The sequence below is a fragment of the Harpia harpyja genome, chromosome 10, assembly GCF_026419915.1.
Source record: "Harpia harpyja isolate bHarHar1 chromosome 10, bHarHar1 primary haplotype, whole genome shotgun sequence".
Lineage (NCBI taxonomy): Eukaryota > Metazoa > Chordata > Aves > Accipitriformes > Accipitridae > Harpia > Harpia harpyja.
The window spans coordinates 23,346,902-23,363,765 of record NC_068949.1 but is presented as its reverse complement, the minus strand read 5'-3'; the positions used below and the strand labels follow the sequence as shown (position 1 = coordinate 23,363,765).

Genomic DNA, 16,864 nt, shown 5'->3' with positions numbered 1-16,864 from the left:
TGGCAAAGGGTTGTTGTCCTCTCTTTAATGAGGCCTCACAACATAGCAGGTGATTCCCCAGAGGCCAATTCCCAACAGAACATTATTACTATAACCCCCACCTCCAAGGGAGGAGATGGAGGAGACGAGGGGAGATGTTGAGGTGCTTCTACTCCTGCCAGCAATCTGACTGCAAAACAAGAAACTTGGGTTCTTTTTAAGCAAAATTCCACCCAAAGAGAAACAGACATACAAAATATGTAGATGGAGGAAAAAGACTTGCTGGCAGGAGTGCCACTAGTTAAAGCCAGCTGCAGGGAGAAGGAACACCTCTGCCTCATTCATTTCCTGCACTGAACTGCATGATTTTATGTGGAATGTCTGACTGCTAAGTCCATCCCACTTTCCACCCTTCAGAGCTAAATAACAGGATACCCTTCTGTCCCTCCATGGCTTCTAACCCAAGAATCTCCAGCTAATTTACTTGCTTGATAAACCCTTTTTCTTAGAGTTCTTACTGTTTGATTTTAGCACCAAGATACAGACTAGCATTTTTACAGATCACAACTATCATATGAAGACACATGCATCACATTTCTCAGCTAATTAGAAATAAAACATGAGCAATATGACTCAAGTCTAATAATCAGTCCACTCAGTGTCACAAGCACGAAGACTGATGGCCAGTCATTTGCCCTATTCATACCCATTTGTTATACAGTGGGGCACAATGACCTCAGAATTTTAGTAGGAAAAAGTCTTTGGGGGGTTTGTTTCAGTTTTCTAAGTATAAATAATTTTTAAGAAAACAAGCATAGCCTTGTGATTAAAATATTGATACCATTTTTAGAACAGTGTTCCAGAGACCACCTAGCAAACTGAAGCAATAAATGATATATATTTTAAGAACACTTTTATTAAAAACTTACTGTTACAAGTACACCCAGGCTTAAAGATCTGTTCTATCATGAGTATCAGTCTTACAGTCAGTAAGGCAGCCACCTCTCTGTGAAGACGTTAAGTTTCTTTTCTTTTTAAGTATGTTCAGGCATTTTTTTCTATGGATAATGTATTTCATGATTGAATGAGCATTGTGTTATTTATGGAAGTCTTCACAGAGGAAGTCTCACAAAACTATGCAGACTGCTAATGAAAAAGAGGTTAGAAAGTCTGTGGGTTTTCTACTGCTAGCTTTGTCTCATACCTATCTGAGGCAGGAGAGGACTCACTACCAAATATGCAAACTGTCCAGTGATTCCAGATCACAGACCAAAGCCGAGCTACAAAGCCACGGAAAGGAAAAGGTGGCAGCCCACCAGGCCCCATCTCGTTACTCACACTAGGTTCCATGTCAACAGCACTACGCCCCATTGCCTCTCCATCCTCTTCCTAGTCCTCCCACTCCCAGTCTTCTCACTTACTTAGCCCAAGAGCGTGTTGGGTCAATGTGGTCTCTGGCATATTTGCACAAGTTCTATTGTTATGAGGACTTTGATCTTAGTTGGTGCCAGTGCTGTTTGAATCCATGCAATAAAATAGAACCTGCTGCAAAAAAAGGTCAAGAAGGATAATACATTGTATTATAGCACTGCCATATGTGTAACTAAGCACCACTTTTAGGAAAACCACAACACAATTTGTACAGGCCTTTGAAACTTCTAGAAGTTAGAACAGCAAGGAAAGACTGTACAAGTCTTTTGTTGACGTGCTCAAGATGCTAAAGTCATATCCAGGTGCCTCCATTGTCTGAGGAAACCACGATTTCCAGGTTTGCGGTCTCAGATTCTATGATTTTTCATACATTTGTATAGTTGGCTGTAAAGACTCCTAAGTCACAAATATGCTAAGAGATGGTGCCTAATAATATGGCGAGGTAGGACACAAACCATGTATTCTTCACGAATGTGTGCTTATCCTAGTCTTACAGCACCATGCTACCCTTGCTTGGCACATCTCACCTTCTAGAAGGCAAACTTTCTGCCACGTGGATTTGCATTTATTCTACATTCATGTAACTTCTTGCATAAGGGGAGCACAAATATGCTGGACACATAAATGTACAACAAATCTAAAAAAAAAAAAAAAAAAAAAATTAAAATTATTTGGTTACTTACCCAACGAAACAGATTCAGAGATGTACTGTAGAGAAAGTGAGAAGAAACTGAAGCAAAGATAGAGTGAGGAAACAAATATTTTAACAACCTTTGTTCTTTTTTAATTTTTTATAGGAAGCTATACAAGTTCTTAGCATATATTGTGATTAGTTTTTCCTCTGCTGTTGTAAACTCTTAGGAGAAGAAAAGTATCAATAGGTAAGATAAAAAGACAAAAAAATAAAAAAGTGTAAAATATTTAGCAGGTTCTTTTAATAATTAATCAGCCTAAGAGCTTTCAGTCTAGCTGTACTGACAGCACAGCCAGACCTTTCAAGAGAAGAAACAAAACTAAATATCTAGCCACCTATTAAAATGTGTTATCAGAGTGCTATTTCTAGCCCTTCACATGCCACACTGCATCAGGAAAAACTGCAATACATAATCATTTTTTCCTGAAGCTGTAACTCTGGAGCATATATAGCTCTTAACTGTCGCCCAACATGTTCGTGTATGTGATATGTTCTTTCCCAATTTTGCAGACTTGTGCCCAACAGGTTTCTGAGATTTCTTCTTGAGACACATGTTATACTGGTACGGGGTGCTAAGGAGTAATTCATTGCAATTTTCTTTAGGACACAAGACTTGACCTGATATACAGAATACTATGAGCAGTATCTCTCACACTACATGATGAAGAGTACTCCATTGTAATTAACACAAAGATCTTCTCTAAGGCTTCTGGAGACAAAGGTTGTATCCTCAAAGTTGTCTAGAGCAGTGAATCCACTTACTTCCTGGAAGGAACCTCAGGATGGGCATTCAGTCACCCTGCTGGTATTCCCAGAGAAAGCTTAAACACAGCCAGCACTGTGAGTAGACCCTACACAGTACAGCCTCTAGTCATGCCATCTACCCTTGCAATGATGATTTCAGGTGGGCAAGATGAGGTGGGAATCATTTGAAAATACCCCACGGTCTCACACTACCTGATACAAGGACTTGCAGCATTTTTAGGCAGCCTGAACTCACACTCAATTCAGACTCTTTGCTAGGGCAGTACAATATCAGATCCCAGGTGCCAGTGCGTTACCCAGCATCTAGGACCTGGGTCATCCTCCAAGGCACTATGTAGACACCAACAGATCACATTAGTCTTCCTGGCTTTTTCACCCCCTACCAAGCACTGGCTCAGGTGCCTCCTATCATAACCATACAAATCTCAACTCTGAATTAAGCAAAAGACTGCCAACCATACTTCAATATCCACAAGGTGTTTGTGGAGCTCAGTGCCGCATGACTGGCTACTTACTCTCTCAGTACAGCTTACGTTTTGTGACTGACTTATTCCCAAAACACAAGAATGTTTTTTTCCATGAGGATTAGAGGTACTTCATGTGCAAATAAATTTCACCCAAGTTTTCAGAAAAATAAACATTTGTAAAACCAACACTTTATTCCATAGAATTCTACAAAATTAGCCAATAAAGGGGAGTTGCAAGTACCACCACTGCAAAGACACATCTTATTTGAACAACCACTTGCAAATAGGTTTCCATGGTATTTAGAGAGCTCAGACAGAGCACACCACAAAGAATATGGAGAGTAGGATACAGACCTAGTACAATCTAGTGCTATCCCTTGCTTGAATAACACCAATGATAAATGGATACGTACCTATAAATTCACCTAGACTGGGACAGTTTTGTAAATATATCATTAACTACCATAAATGCTGTATAAGCTTTCAGATTAATTGATCTGAATATTTTTGAGATAATGACAGCTATAATTCCACATTATATCAAATAAGATTCTGTTCCAACGCAGGGCTCATTGCTTTTTCTTAGCTCTTCTAAACCGTGGGCTTGAGCTAAGTGAGGGCTAACGCTACCTTATATAACATTACTGCTATTGACATAGCTGGGAAAAATACCAAGTGCACTCCCTAAATCTGGCCTTTCTCTCTTAGGGTCTCACACGACTAACTGGCCTGCTTGACTCGGAAGAACCATGCCTATTATTATAAAAGGCATTTGACTGTGAGGACCGTTAGGCTTGGCCTTCCTGCAGGGCACCACTGGTGTCTCTTGTAATGGCAACGCTGCAAGCACTGGAAAGTGGGCTGAAACTCATAAAACTCATAATAATAACTGAACAACTGCTACTTTTGACCTTTAAATGCTAGGATCAATACAGACATAGAAACAAAGAAAAATGGACTCATATTCTGTTATCAGCCTCCCTTCCCACACAGTCATCTTCATGCTAATTACGTTCATTCTGCTCCAGGAAAAATATAACTTCTGCTCCTTATGTGAATGAGTGTTGCAGTGTTTATTCAAAACCAGAATAGCCGTCTGGTCTTGGGGTGTATTTCATTCATATTATGTAAATAATTGATTCTTTGAAAGACCAGAATAGCTATAAATCAAACCTGTAGGCAAACTATGTTTTCATACATGCTGCTGTTTCCTGTTTTCCCATTTTGATGGAGGCATTGAAAACCCCCAGCCATTACAGTACTGAATAATCTTCTTTTGGTTCTCAGGATAAGAGGAAGTGGAATTATTTCAGAAGTCTTCCTAACAAAGAATAATTTTAGCAACAGTTTGCTTTCTAAGATAAGGCCACTCACTTCAAAGTTTTTATTGTTTATGAAGAGGGCAAACATCAATAAACTGTTACAAGATTGGCTATAGATATAAAAGATAATTTCTTGTAGAAATTGCTTTACCTCTCCACATCTCATTTCCTTCAGCTGTAAAGTGATGGCAGAGTTGCCTGACTATGCTGGCATCTGTAGATAAGAAACAGATTTAGTGCTACACTACAATTCTGCTGCTAGAGAGAGTTCACACAGGATATGCAACAAACTTGCCTAAAAATCAATCCAGATCATCCCCTCTTACTGTGAATGGGTAGGAAACCCAAACACCCAGGTTTACATTGTACACATTAGACAGGTGTAAAAGTAAAGGAAGAGAGAGAGAATAAAAGACCGACTGACATACAGGCATTCACACACCCAAATTTTGATATGAAGTGTCTGATCTGAGAAGCACATCACAAACCAGTTTTTCTACCTAATTATTCTCATCTAATACTATTTGTTTTTCTAAACACATTCCAACAAACAGCATCTATGATGCAGGAATCCAAAATTACATAATCATGCTTCATGATATCTTAGTGAGACCATGAGAAGGCATACATAAAAATGTATTATTCCTTCTAGTATTTAAATAGCATTTCTTTCTGGGATGGCATGTAGTGTCTGTTTCAGCAACACTCAGCAACCACACACAACAACGTGAATGAGGCATAACTATATCTACTTAGCAGAGTTGTTACGGAGTGGCTGACCGTCACTATCTGAGCTGCAGTTTGGCATGGATCAATTTTCATGCAAAAAGAACTGCGGAGCGCTGAAGAACCCAAGCATGCACGGCATCAGTATGACACCTTCTTTGAAAGACACCTCCAGTAGCACATTTGCCTTTACTGCGGTGCTTGGATAAGCACTGTCTTAGCTAGGTGTGAAGACACAACATCATCACTTCCCAAACCCTCTCCTCTAACTGATCCAAATACCAAGTCAGTCCAAAACCTGCTTATACTGTGGCATGTAGAAGGGTCACACTACAGTTTGCACAGGAACAGAGGCTGAAATCATACTAAAGTCGAAGGTCACATTCATAAATCCCTGTTTAGATATACAGACTAAGTGCCAATCCCCCAAGGAAAAGGAAAAAGTGAAGGGAAGCATATGGGTACCGAGCATTGTTGAAAACCCAGGCTTTTGTTAGGCTCCTACTTCAGAAATCTCGAGCAGCAAGTAAAAGCCCTAGCATATTCTTTTACACAATAAAAACAAAGAATAAAACAAGGTACCCATGACTGAGAACTTCAAAGGCCTGAATTAATTAGAAACAATTTTCAAAGAACACTGAACATTATCCATGCTGCCAGTGCATTTCCCAATGCTGAATAAATCCAAAGCAAATATCTCACAAAAAAGAAAGCTCTTCTGCTGAAAAGTTCTTGTCCACTTTTAAAGGTGCAAGCAGTTTCCATAATCTTACAGGTAGCCTCTGCTCTGATATAAATTACGCTAAGCAATGAAAGTGCTGTCCCTGTCTTAACACTTGCACCACAAACAACACACGTTGTACAACCTAATTCCATAATGCTCATTCACATATATAGCTCCACAGAAGTTAATGGGATTATGGAAGGGATTGAAGACTTCAGGATCAGACCAACAGAACCTCTCTGGCTCATTGCAAAGGACTCAGCAAAGAGAGAAAACACAATGATTGTTCATCCATCTTAGGAGATATATACCATAGTCTTTGCTCAAAACAAACCAAACAAAAACATCAACAGCACTGCTTTGGTATCCCCACCTGCCCTGTTCTACAACAGACCACAGAGGCATTTAGTGAAGTTAAGGACCAGAAAACTGAAAAAACACCAAAGAAACATAGAGGAACAGATAATTAACCAGTGTAGCCCTCTGCTGCCATTAAGACAAAGCATTCTGTAGTAGTTTCATCAATTAATTAGCACACTGTATACAGTAACACATCAGAATAAATAAATTCTGTAACCAACATCTGCTGCCATCTCTTAATAGTGACCCGAGTGTCTGCATGCACATGCATGGGCCCAAGTACACACACACAAAACACATTCTTAAAAATAGGACATGTAATTTGCACAAAGGTTTAACATTCCTGTTTTTCCCCCAGATTCAAGCTTTGCAAAAACAGTAAACTCATAATTCAACATTTGCAGAGTGCTTCAAAGTTTCTCTGAGCTCTCCTCCCCCCCCACCCCCCCCCCAAATATTTTCCCTCCCCTACAAACAGAAAACACAAGAAGAGACCTGTTTATCACATGACCTTCCTTTGGAGGAATCCTTACATTTGTACTCTCTGAATCACTTACATAGTAAAGAAAAAGGAAGCTGCAAATAATATTCACATGGAGCACACAATTCTTACCTTCCTGACTTTTAGGTTAGCCTTCTGGGCATGTGAAATTTACTAGGCACTGTTTCTTTCTTCTTGTACAGCTTAGGCATGAGCTTGTGTGTATGTTTCTGTTTATGTTTACAAAAAATCTGATGTATTCCAAAAAAGGCACACTTGCTGTGTTTTGACTGCCTAAATATCACTACTTATATCTTTTTATGGTATTATCAATCAATATTGGCTTTATAGAACAGGATTATCTTTAAAAATAATTATTCCTATTTAAAGATAATAAGTATACTTACTGAACAAGAAAATGGGAGTGTAAAGGAAATGGGAGTCATTAGGGACACTAATGTGACACATATGTATTTTCTGGATGTGTATATGTGCAGCAGAACCAACACGGTCCAGCCTTTAAAAGTCAGGAGATATAAACTCTGCTAGTAACCTTGAGCAAGCTAAACCTCCCCTTGCTTTCCCATACCTTTTAGGTAGAGAAGCTGTCTGGGACAGATACTGTTTCTTATTATGACATGGTAGCAACAAATACAAGAGAGAACAATCTTTCAGTAGCATAATCCATAAAAATGAAATACTAATGTACCAAATATTGCCCCAGAACAGCAGCAGTAACAGCAGTACCAGGCAGAATAAAGAAGCAGCAACTGCATGTAAGCAAACACTGATCTTTGGGTAGAAGAGTCAAGAGCACTTTCTGCTTAGAACAAATCCCACTAGCAATCATCTGGCCTCCATTCTGATCCCCTTGATTTGGGAGCTACGGTGGATACCCACGCGTGGAAGTGTAGCAACCATGGCACCGACACGAGCACAGGGCACTTACTGATTAAAAATCAAACATGGGTAACAGCAGGAGCACAGGCAGTTTTGCTGAAATGAGATCTGCACAGCAGGGCAGGCATGTCTTTTCTTCATTACCCTAACAGCCTAATAAATAAATAAGAGATAGTTATGTCCATGGTAATCACGCTGGTGATTTTTTTTTCCCTTCCTTTCCAAGACACCTTAGGAGAGAGGTAGCCATACCAGGGCTGCAGAATCTGATCTGTAAATAAAAAACTGAGACCTAAATGAAGCCCTTTCTGTGATAGTATTTAAGTAAAACTACTGTGAATTCTCAGGCAACCATCTACCATTCATCGGGCACTGGTGATACCTGAAGCTGCTGCCAATTATTTTTCACTCCTGAATTTCTTACGAAGAGATTGCAAGAGGTTTTTACACCTCCGCATAGAAGCACACAAAATACAAATCCTCAGGAACGACAGCGAGACTAACCAGTAGCCTCTTCTCCACTTAAAGACACAATGGTTTCATACCCTGCCATTCCCAGCTTCTGTTTTATCCAAACTACAGCAAGTGTCGGCTTCCTAAAGTACAGTATTCTCAGCGTGTCACACGCAGGGCAGCATCCATGTGCCGCTGACTTGGTAATTGCATTATCTGCAGCCACTGATGAATGAACAACCGTAATGCATACATCCTGGGTTTAGCTCTCTCGGGACAAGGAGATACAGACTCCCCATACCAGATTCACTCAGTTTGCTGAGTCCAAAGGCACACAGAAAATGCCCGTGTGCATTCCCTCTCATTTTAAAAGCAACGTTGTATTCTGCTCCCCCTTCCCACTGACAGGAAAATAACATTTCTATTTACAAGCACGCGAAACTCATTCCCAAATCTACTTCTCTGCATCTGCGATCGATTTTACCTGCAAATAACAAGGCTTGAATAAAGGCTTGCAAAAATCGTGGTGTAACACCGACTGCCTCTCCAGATACTAGGAAAAAATAGAGAGGCGCTAATATCCCACAGCATAATGGCCCTTTAAAGAACACCTAGTCCTTATGGGTATAAATAATCGCAAGAATAAAATGGAGCCAAGGCGATCTTCATCGCGGGAGGAGGGTGGAGGGGGTGGAGGGGATTGACCAGCTGCCAAAGCCCCGGCTGCTCCGAAAAGTTAAACGCGCAGAGGAGCTTACCTTGGAGAGGCAGCGGCCGCCTCCGTGCCCGCCGAGACGGGACGCCGCAGCCCCGCAGCCCCGCTCGCCCGAGCCGTGCAGCCGCCGCTCCCCCGGCAGGCGGCGGCCGCCGATGGGCGCCGCCCCCCGCCCGGCAGCGGCGCGGGAACCACCCGCTCGGCGCCGGCACGGAGCGAGCCCTTTTCACCAGCGCAACAGAAAAGGGAAAAAAAAAAAAAGAAGAGAAAAAAGGGGCCTGCGCTTCCCAGTCGGGGAAAATAAACCAAACCCAAGGCCGAGGAAGCGGTGAGCGGAGCGGCCGGCAGCCTGGAAGCGGGGGGATGCGGCAGCCCCTCGCCCGACCTGTTGCGTGTGTCGGTCGCTGTTGCCTCCCGGGGTGGTGAAATTTGCTGAGGATTGAGGGCTTGGAAAGCCGTTCCTCGGTGCAGATAGGTACAAGGCTTAGCAAGCGGTAGATGAAGGGATTTTCAATGCAGCCATCGTCGTATTGATCGTATGTAATACAAATCACAGAAAAATAAGGAGAAAGATGAAGGAAGGGGCAAGAGACGACTCCGACTGGTAAATCACTGAACGCTTCATCTGGAAAAAAAGATCAAATAGAGGAGAGGGGAAATCCCTAACAAATCCCTGTCTCATTCACCCTGCATTGCATGGGAGTAATATTACCATTTCGGTTTCATTAATGCTTAGGGCACTACTCCTGGATCAGCTTTGGTGCTCCGCAAAAGTGAGGGAAAGCCAGTCCATACTCAAGAGCATATGCACAAAATACACAAAGGTACCAACCCACATAAGGCCTGACTGTGCCGCCTTTGTGTAAGGAGGAAACACAGTGGACATAGAGGGAATTTCATCCTTCTCGGGCTGTCATGACATCTCATGTTCTTTTTTCATCTTCAGTGGTTACAGTTCTGTTTTCTTTCTTTTTCACCTTCAAAGTTCTTTTTGTCTTTAATATACTGACAGCCACAGGAATCTAGTTTGTTTGTTTGTACTTGAATACTACCCACAAATCAAAAATATCACCAAATAATTCAAACCAATTGCTAAAAGAAATGAATTAGATCTCAATCTATAAATTAGTTTGAGAAAAGATCAAATGTATTTTGGCTCCAATTGCCAGAAGACACAAAGGAAGTTTAGCACCAAACTTTGCTCCCTCTAAAAACACACTAACCTCTCAAGGGCAGCTGGAAAAACCTCCTTCATTTCAGAGAGATGAATACATACAAAAGGCAGGCTAGCTGCCTTCCAGATGGGGACCGGAAGTTTGCGGCAATGATCCCGAGCAGTCCTCTGCTTCTTGCAATCCCCAGGAGAGAGGAACGTGACCGTCATCTCAGAGCAGAATGGACAGCTGGGAAATCTCAAATCTGAAATCCAGGTTGGGCAGAAAATAAATGTCTGTTTCTCTCTCATCCGACAGAGAGAAGGGTGACAAAATTTGTGGCATCCTGCCAAAACCATTGAACCCACTTAGGCACAAAACCTCATATTACCCAGACTGAATAGCATCAATGAGAAAAAAAAGGTTGAGATTTTATTCACTGATATTCCCACACTTCCAAAAAAAAAAAAAAAGACTCCCTGCATCATAACAATAGCAGTCTGAGAATAACTCAAAGCAAGGCCTGGGCTTGACCTAATAGCTGAAATGCTCATTTTCAATTTAGAGACTTACTGAAGTGCAAAATGTGTGCGAGCATGCGTGTGTATATACATCTCCATGCAAAAGAGGCAGAGCCCAGGATGCGCTGTAGGTAGACAGCCAGTTAATCATTGTAGCCTTGATCTCTCCTGACCTGTTCGGGGTCTGTAAGGGTTGTTTGCCTGTCTCTGCTCTTGAAACAGTGCTTCTAAGGACTAGCTCAAGTACCTTTAACTTAAGTAGATTGAGGATTTGCTAGTTTGTACCTGGACCCAGGAATGTCAATCCACCAATCTAGAATAGCTGTTCTGTTCCAGGCTCTTGTGTGGGGAAGGCAGACAGGTGCTTAGCAGGATAGGTTCACCTATCAGCCAGATCCACCAGCAACACAAAGCAAAGCTGGCTGTGCCCTTCTACCGCATTAGCACCTCTCAGTGCAAGAAGTCCTAGACCATATTTTTATCTGCACTGTTAAAGTACCACTCCTGCTATGCTTAGAAAGATTATACAGTTGCTTATGGACCCTGTGCAGCACTACAAATGAATTGATGGGATCACAGGGAATGCACGAATGAAGGTCTTTTCTGCTTGCAATGGAGGAGTCAGGTCTACTACGATACAAGCTTAGCATTGACATGGCCACCAAACTAGTCCCACCCACAGCAGCAGGCAACTGCAAGTCAAACCGTGGAGAAACTAAGATTTTAAGTGAAAGCATACTTACATACATGACCCAATTTTCAAAACCTGTTGAGCTTTTCTGAACATCCACCTAAATAAGAGCAGATATCTTCCAAAAAAACCAAGCCTGCACCATTTAGCTCATACAGATAAAAAACTCATCAAACCATACTCAGCCTATCTTGGAGAAGCCAGCATTTCCTCTGTAACAGCAGAGGGCTTTGTACCTTACTGCTGTCAGCAGGTGACTTTACAGATGCCCATCTGCTAAGCGTTTTGTAAATAGCAAACATTTGTCTCCTGAAATGCCCCATCTTCCGGCTCCACTCAAAAGCAGGAAGCCTGCCTTCCTGCTTGTGCCCCTGCTGTATTAAAAAAGGCATGTAATTGACTGTTATGTTACTAGCAGCCAAGCCGGTAACATAACAGTCAGCCTAAGATGACATGAACATGAGAGCATGAACACAAGTATGTAGCAGGGCCAATCATTTCGTCAGGAAGTGGACTCAGCCCTTCCTGCAAGGAGCTATGTTACCAGAAGGAGCAAATCTTTCATCACAAAGTTACTGGTTTGAATTCAATGCAGACACAGCTCAGGCTGAGTGAATTAATATTCCCTACAGGGATTGCATCTTCAGCAAACTGCCCAGAGAGCAAGGAATTAGCTCTATTTTTCTCTGGAACGGTGTCTCTCAAGGACAAGTACAAGGAGGAAGCTAACACTGCTGATACTTCAGGTAGAGGCCTGTAAGAGCAACTGTCTAATAGCCTTCACAGTAAAAAATTGACAGGCATCCCTCTCTTTAAAGGGTTTGTCCTGTGTGCAAATACAAAGACTGCACCACACTTAAAACGCCGAGACATTACCCAGGTGCTTTGGAATTTTAATGCTAATCTAAATACCTTCACTGAAACAAGATAAATGTAATGGCTAAATAACTGGTATGAGAAAACAGAGATAAACAGATGACCGGGCAGCACAGACAAAAAGCAATCAAAAATGTATCAGAATCCTTCTTACTAGGAAGACTTTGGCTACACCACACATTTGCTTTCCCTGCCCCTCCGCTGAAATTTTGTACTGTGAGTTTAAAAAAAAAAAGTGATCCTTCACTAGACAGCATTTCAGTCCACATGCTGGTTCCAGGAGCTGTGATACCTCCCTTGAAATTCTTCTGTGCACCCACAAACCACGTAGCTTGGTAGATTCTTAATGACAAATGTTCATATGTAATAAATACATTGGCACAAATACTCCTAACTTACTGAAGTTTGTGGGACTTCTGTGATCATCTTTTATGATTACGAGAGTTTATCACATTGACCATGAAATTCCCAAACTGTGCCTCTAGATTATGTTGGAGGAGGCACACATTAGGTCTTTGCACAAACAGGCCCACTGCTGCCATTTAGTGCTGGAATGGGGATCGTCTGCATGAGCTGGCACAGGAACTGGATGGGACAGAGCTTGCTAGCAGCATGCTGGCAGTGATGTGAGAGGAAGAAAAATCCCTGCTTGACTCAAACCCATATAAACTTTCCACAGCACTAAAGCAACACCATCTTTTTATTTGTAAAATAAATAAATTTTTAAAATAAAATCTGTGACATCACTGATCCCAAACCCTGCCATTGCCATAGTCTGAGCAAAAGTGCACTTCAAGGGTGAACTACCCCACTCCATAAGACAGCAGCTTAGACAAGAAAATCCAGCGTTGCAACTCAGGTCAGTCTCTCAGCGTTGCAGCTTCAATGCAGGTATACTGACTCCAGGCCCCTCTTCTGGGCTCCCACCATTCACCATCACACATTTAAACCAGACACAAAGTCATGCTGATTCTGTGAAGGCATCCAGACAGAGCAACTGCAACATTTTCCAAAGGCAAAACCATAGAGTGTAGTGAAAGGGAAATTGTATTGACTTTTTGCATTGCTAACAAGGGATTTGCAAGCACACAGGCTATGTTTGTTCAACCAGAGTTGAAAAGAAAACCAGAATCATATGAAATATCCCTCTAATCCATGAACCCAGTGAACAGGATGGCCCCAGCTATTGTGTCAGTACATACGGCTTGGGGTCCTTAATCCTTCAAATTATTGGCATGGTGCACTTGTTCTGTGACAGCTCTTTCAGATCTTTTCCCATCTCTATTGTTGTGGTTTCTGCTTGAGTAAATAGTAGGGCAAAAGTGAGGCACATTTGTTTCTGCTGTCAGGAAGAATGGCCTGGATCTTCACTGTCCCGCTTTTCCTGCCAACATTGTATCTTGGCTAATGTGCATGGGCTACCATCAAGGAATGAGTCTTCTTCCATTTAGTCTTGTATGAAAAGTGCAGAATGGAAATGATGGCATGAAGTACAGAGCTGTCAAGGATGAGGGCCAAAAATACAGAAAAAAAATTAAAAGCCAGACTCCACTTTATTTACATCACAGACCACCATTCATATCCATGGTGAGAAAATGCAAAGTGAAATAATTGCCTCCACTTTACAAACAGAGAAACTGAGGCAGAGAATGGCAATATGACCCTGGACACCCCACAAACCAGTGGCAGAGCAGAGAAGAAATCTCAGGCTTTCTTAGTCCTGATTTTATCATGTACCCACTAGGCAGCACTGCCTTGTTTTTACATCAGAATCATTACAAATTATTAAACCAGGATTATGGTGATTTATACCACCTTTGCACAGACAAACAAGGGAAGGAGAGAAACTACACTGTGGAAAGGTTCAGCTATGAGGTCATCTTGAACAGCTCAGGGATTTTGTGTCAGGGTTTTCAACCTTGGCTGTGGTAAATGCTGCAGGCTCCCAGCTGATATGGGAGGGGTCAAGATAGCATTGTCTTCCTTTAGAAAAAAAGATTTGCACTTGTTCAATGAGCAGCCTTTATTTGTCCTCAAAAGACTCTGAGTTACTTTTAAACTGTTTTAGAGTCTCTGGAGAGTCCTACTACCTTTATTCTTTATAATATAAATGGAACCACTGTAAACTATGATTCTTGTTGGTATTGATAGTAAAAAGGGAAGAAAGCAGCATTCTGTTTGTGCTTGCTCTAGAGCCTCACTGGACAGATAGGACAAAGATAACCTTGGCATCTGTTGTTATATTCCAAATCCCAGGAGGAATGAGGGCTCTGAATGTGGTTTAACACTTCTCTTGCTGGGCACTATGTAAAGGGAACAAGCAGGCTCTGAAAACCAAGACAGTTTTCTTCTGAGCAGAGATAAAGTTTTACTTTTCGTTCTCTGTCTTCCACCATCACAGCCTATTTCTTCTCTTTATCTGGTAGACAGGGTGGTATGGAGGAGGATGTATAGACATAATCATTCAGAGACCTGGCTTTGTTTCCAGCTTTGCCACTACTGCGTGCAGCCCTGTAGAAAACACTTGTCCACTCCATCACATTGCCCGTATTTCCAGCCCCTTCAATTTAATTAGGGGCTGCCACACATACCAGAGTCCACAGACATGTTCCCTGTCCCTAATGCAGAAAGTCAAGAAAGTTTTTATTTGTCTGAGTCTATTGCAGACCATATGTGCAAGAAATCCATGCTTCCTCAAAGGGAGTGTCTTGCTGTGCAGTTGTGACAGGGTGTGTGGGCATATGTTTCTGCCTGGCCTAATTAATCATTAAACCATTTCAACAACTGATTCTTCTTTGGCAGGCTATGCAGGGTCATTCATATCTATTAATATATACCCACACATATACACACAGAAAACATAAAGCCATCTTTGTTAGTTAAACACAGCTCATCAATTTAACAGGTAATGTTGTTATTCCCTGATAAGATATAGATAATGCTTAGAATAAGGTTTTCCATACAAACAGTAATAATTTATGAACCTGAAATGCTTTCCATAAATGCATTATAATGGCTACTTCAACTTTCTGTTGTGAAGAATAGTTCTGTCAACAGACTGGAATGTTTATGAGCAAATAATAACAACAACAACAACATTAAAGGGGTCTGAACAGAGTCCAAGTGCATTTCAGGTTTTGGTTTGAGCAATTCTAAACATATTTTTTCTTTCACTGATATGTTCTCATCTCTAATCAGAATCCATAGGGACATCCCATCTTAAAGAGGGATCAGATCTGACCTAGGGAACAACAAGCTTCATCAGTAATGAGACTTCCCGTCTATCTCTACAGGTAGCAAAATATCTTTATCTAGCTGGAAACTTAAGCTGGCGCAATGCATAAAGTGTGCCAGACCACAAAAGTAAATAGTGAGGAAAATGCTAAGCAATCAATAAAACTATGCAATGTCCATGACTAGCTGTAAAATTATCTTCCTCAGATTGGCTGCCTTTCCTGTGATCCCCTTTTCCAAGATTTGATATTATTCCTACCTTAAAAGAGCAGAAATAGTCTGTGGCTCAGGACAATTTCTTCCCTTCCACTCATGGAAGAATTGAGAGGGGTCTTCTGCTCATTCTTGCCCCATCCACTCTGGGAAAGGAGAGTGAAGAAATGAAAAAAAACTTAAAAACCTGTAGGAGAAGGTGAGCTGTGTTGTTGGGGGCACATTTTAAAAGTGAAATTGCTGAAATAATGTAGGTTTAGAGACAGATTTAACTGTTTACATGGACAAATGGAAGAGCAAAAGTGCAGGTGATGATAGATTTTTTTTTTCCTTCATTCAGAACTATTTAAGGCTGATTGCTTTCGATGAAACACCAATCCAGTTTCTGTAACCTAATTTTTAATTTTAAATGCAAATTGAACTGAACAGATCTGGAAAAGTTCTGATATTTGTTTTAGGATTTCTGCCTTCTTTGCATTTCTTTATACTTGTTTTTAACCAAAAGATAGGTAAAGAGATGCTAAATCTAAACATCTTTGGAAATTAATAAAGCAAGAGAACCTAAGCTTGTAATACTTTAGACCAAGGCCCATCACCAAATCTCTGACCTGTGGATTCTTACTCAGCACCACTGGCAGCCAAGTTTATTTCTCAGTATTTTCACTTGTAAAACTGAAGTCTTGAAAGCAACTTGGGAGAGTAACAAAGCACTTATTCTCTGCTGGGATTTAATTTGCTTTCTTTCTGTATATCTGTCAGCCATGAAGGAATCTTTATCTATCCCCAGCAAGCCTAAAACATTTGCAGTGTGAAGGAACAGAGCACAGCAACATTAAACGGAAACAAAGAAAGAGAAACAAAACTAGAAGCAAAGATAAGGTTGAGAAAAAAATAGCATTAGAGAAATCAGAAATCAGATTCCTTTCTCTCTCCTTCATCATGGAGATTTAACCTTATACAGAACATTAGATCTAATTTCAGATCTATATTGCATAAAGAATCATAATAAATAGTGGTAAACTTAACGAAGAAATCATAATAGTCACCATCATCATAATCTTGCTTTCCGTTAAAGGCTCTAAAGGCATGTTGGGAGCATCACTGAACTGATTTTCACAGTCCAGCTATTGCACACACAGATTTTTTTTCAAATTTCTT

General features: G+C 41.1%; 1 long non-coding RNA gene across 1 annotated transcript in view; it reads right to left on the bottom strand.

Annotated features, from left to right (window-relative positions):
• Positions 1–15,751: 15,751 nt before the first annotated feature.
• LOC128147279 (uncharacterized) overlaps positions 15,752–16,864 on the bottom strand; it is a 42,566-nt gene continuing 41,453 nt past the window's right edge. The window contains exon 3 of the long non-coding RNA XR_008236986.1: positions 15,752–15,852. This is a non-coding gene — a long non-coding RNA (uncharacterized LOC128147279). The remainder of the gene's footprint in view (positions 15,853–16,864) is intronic.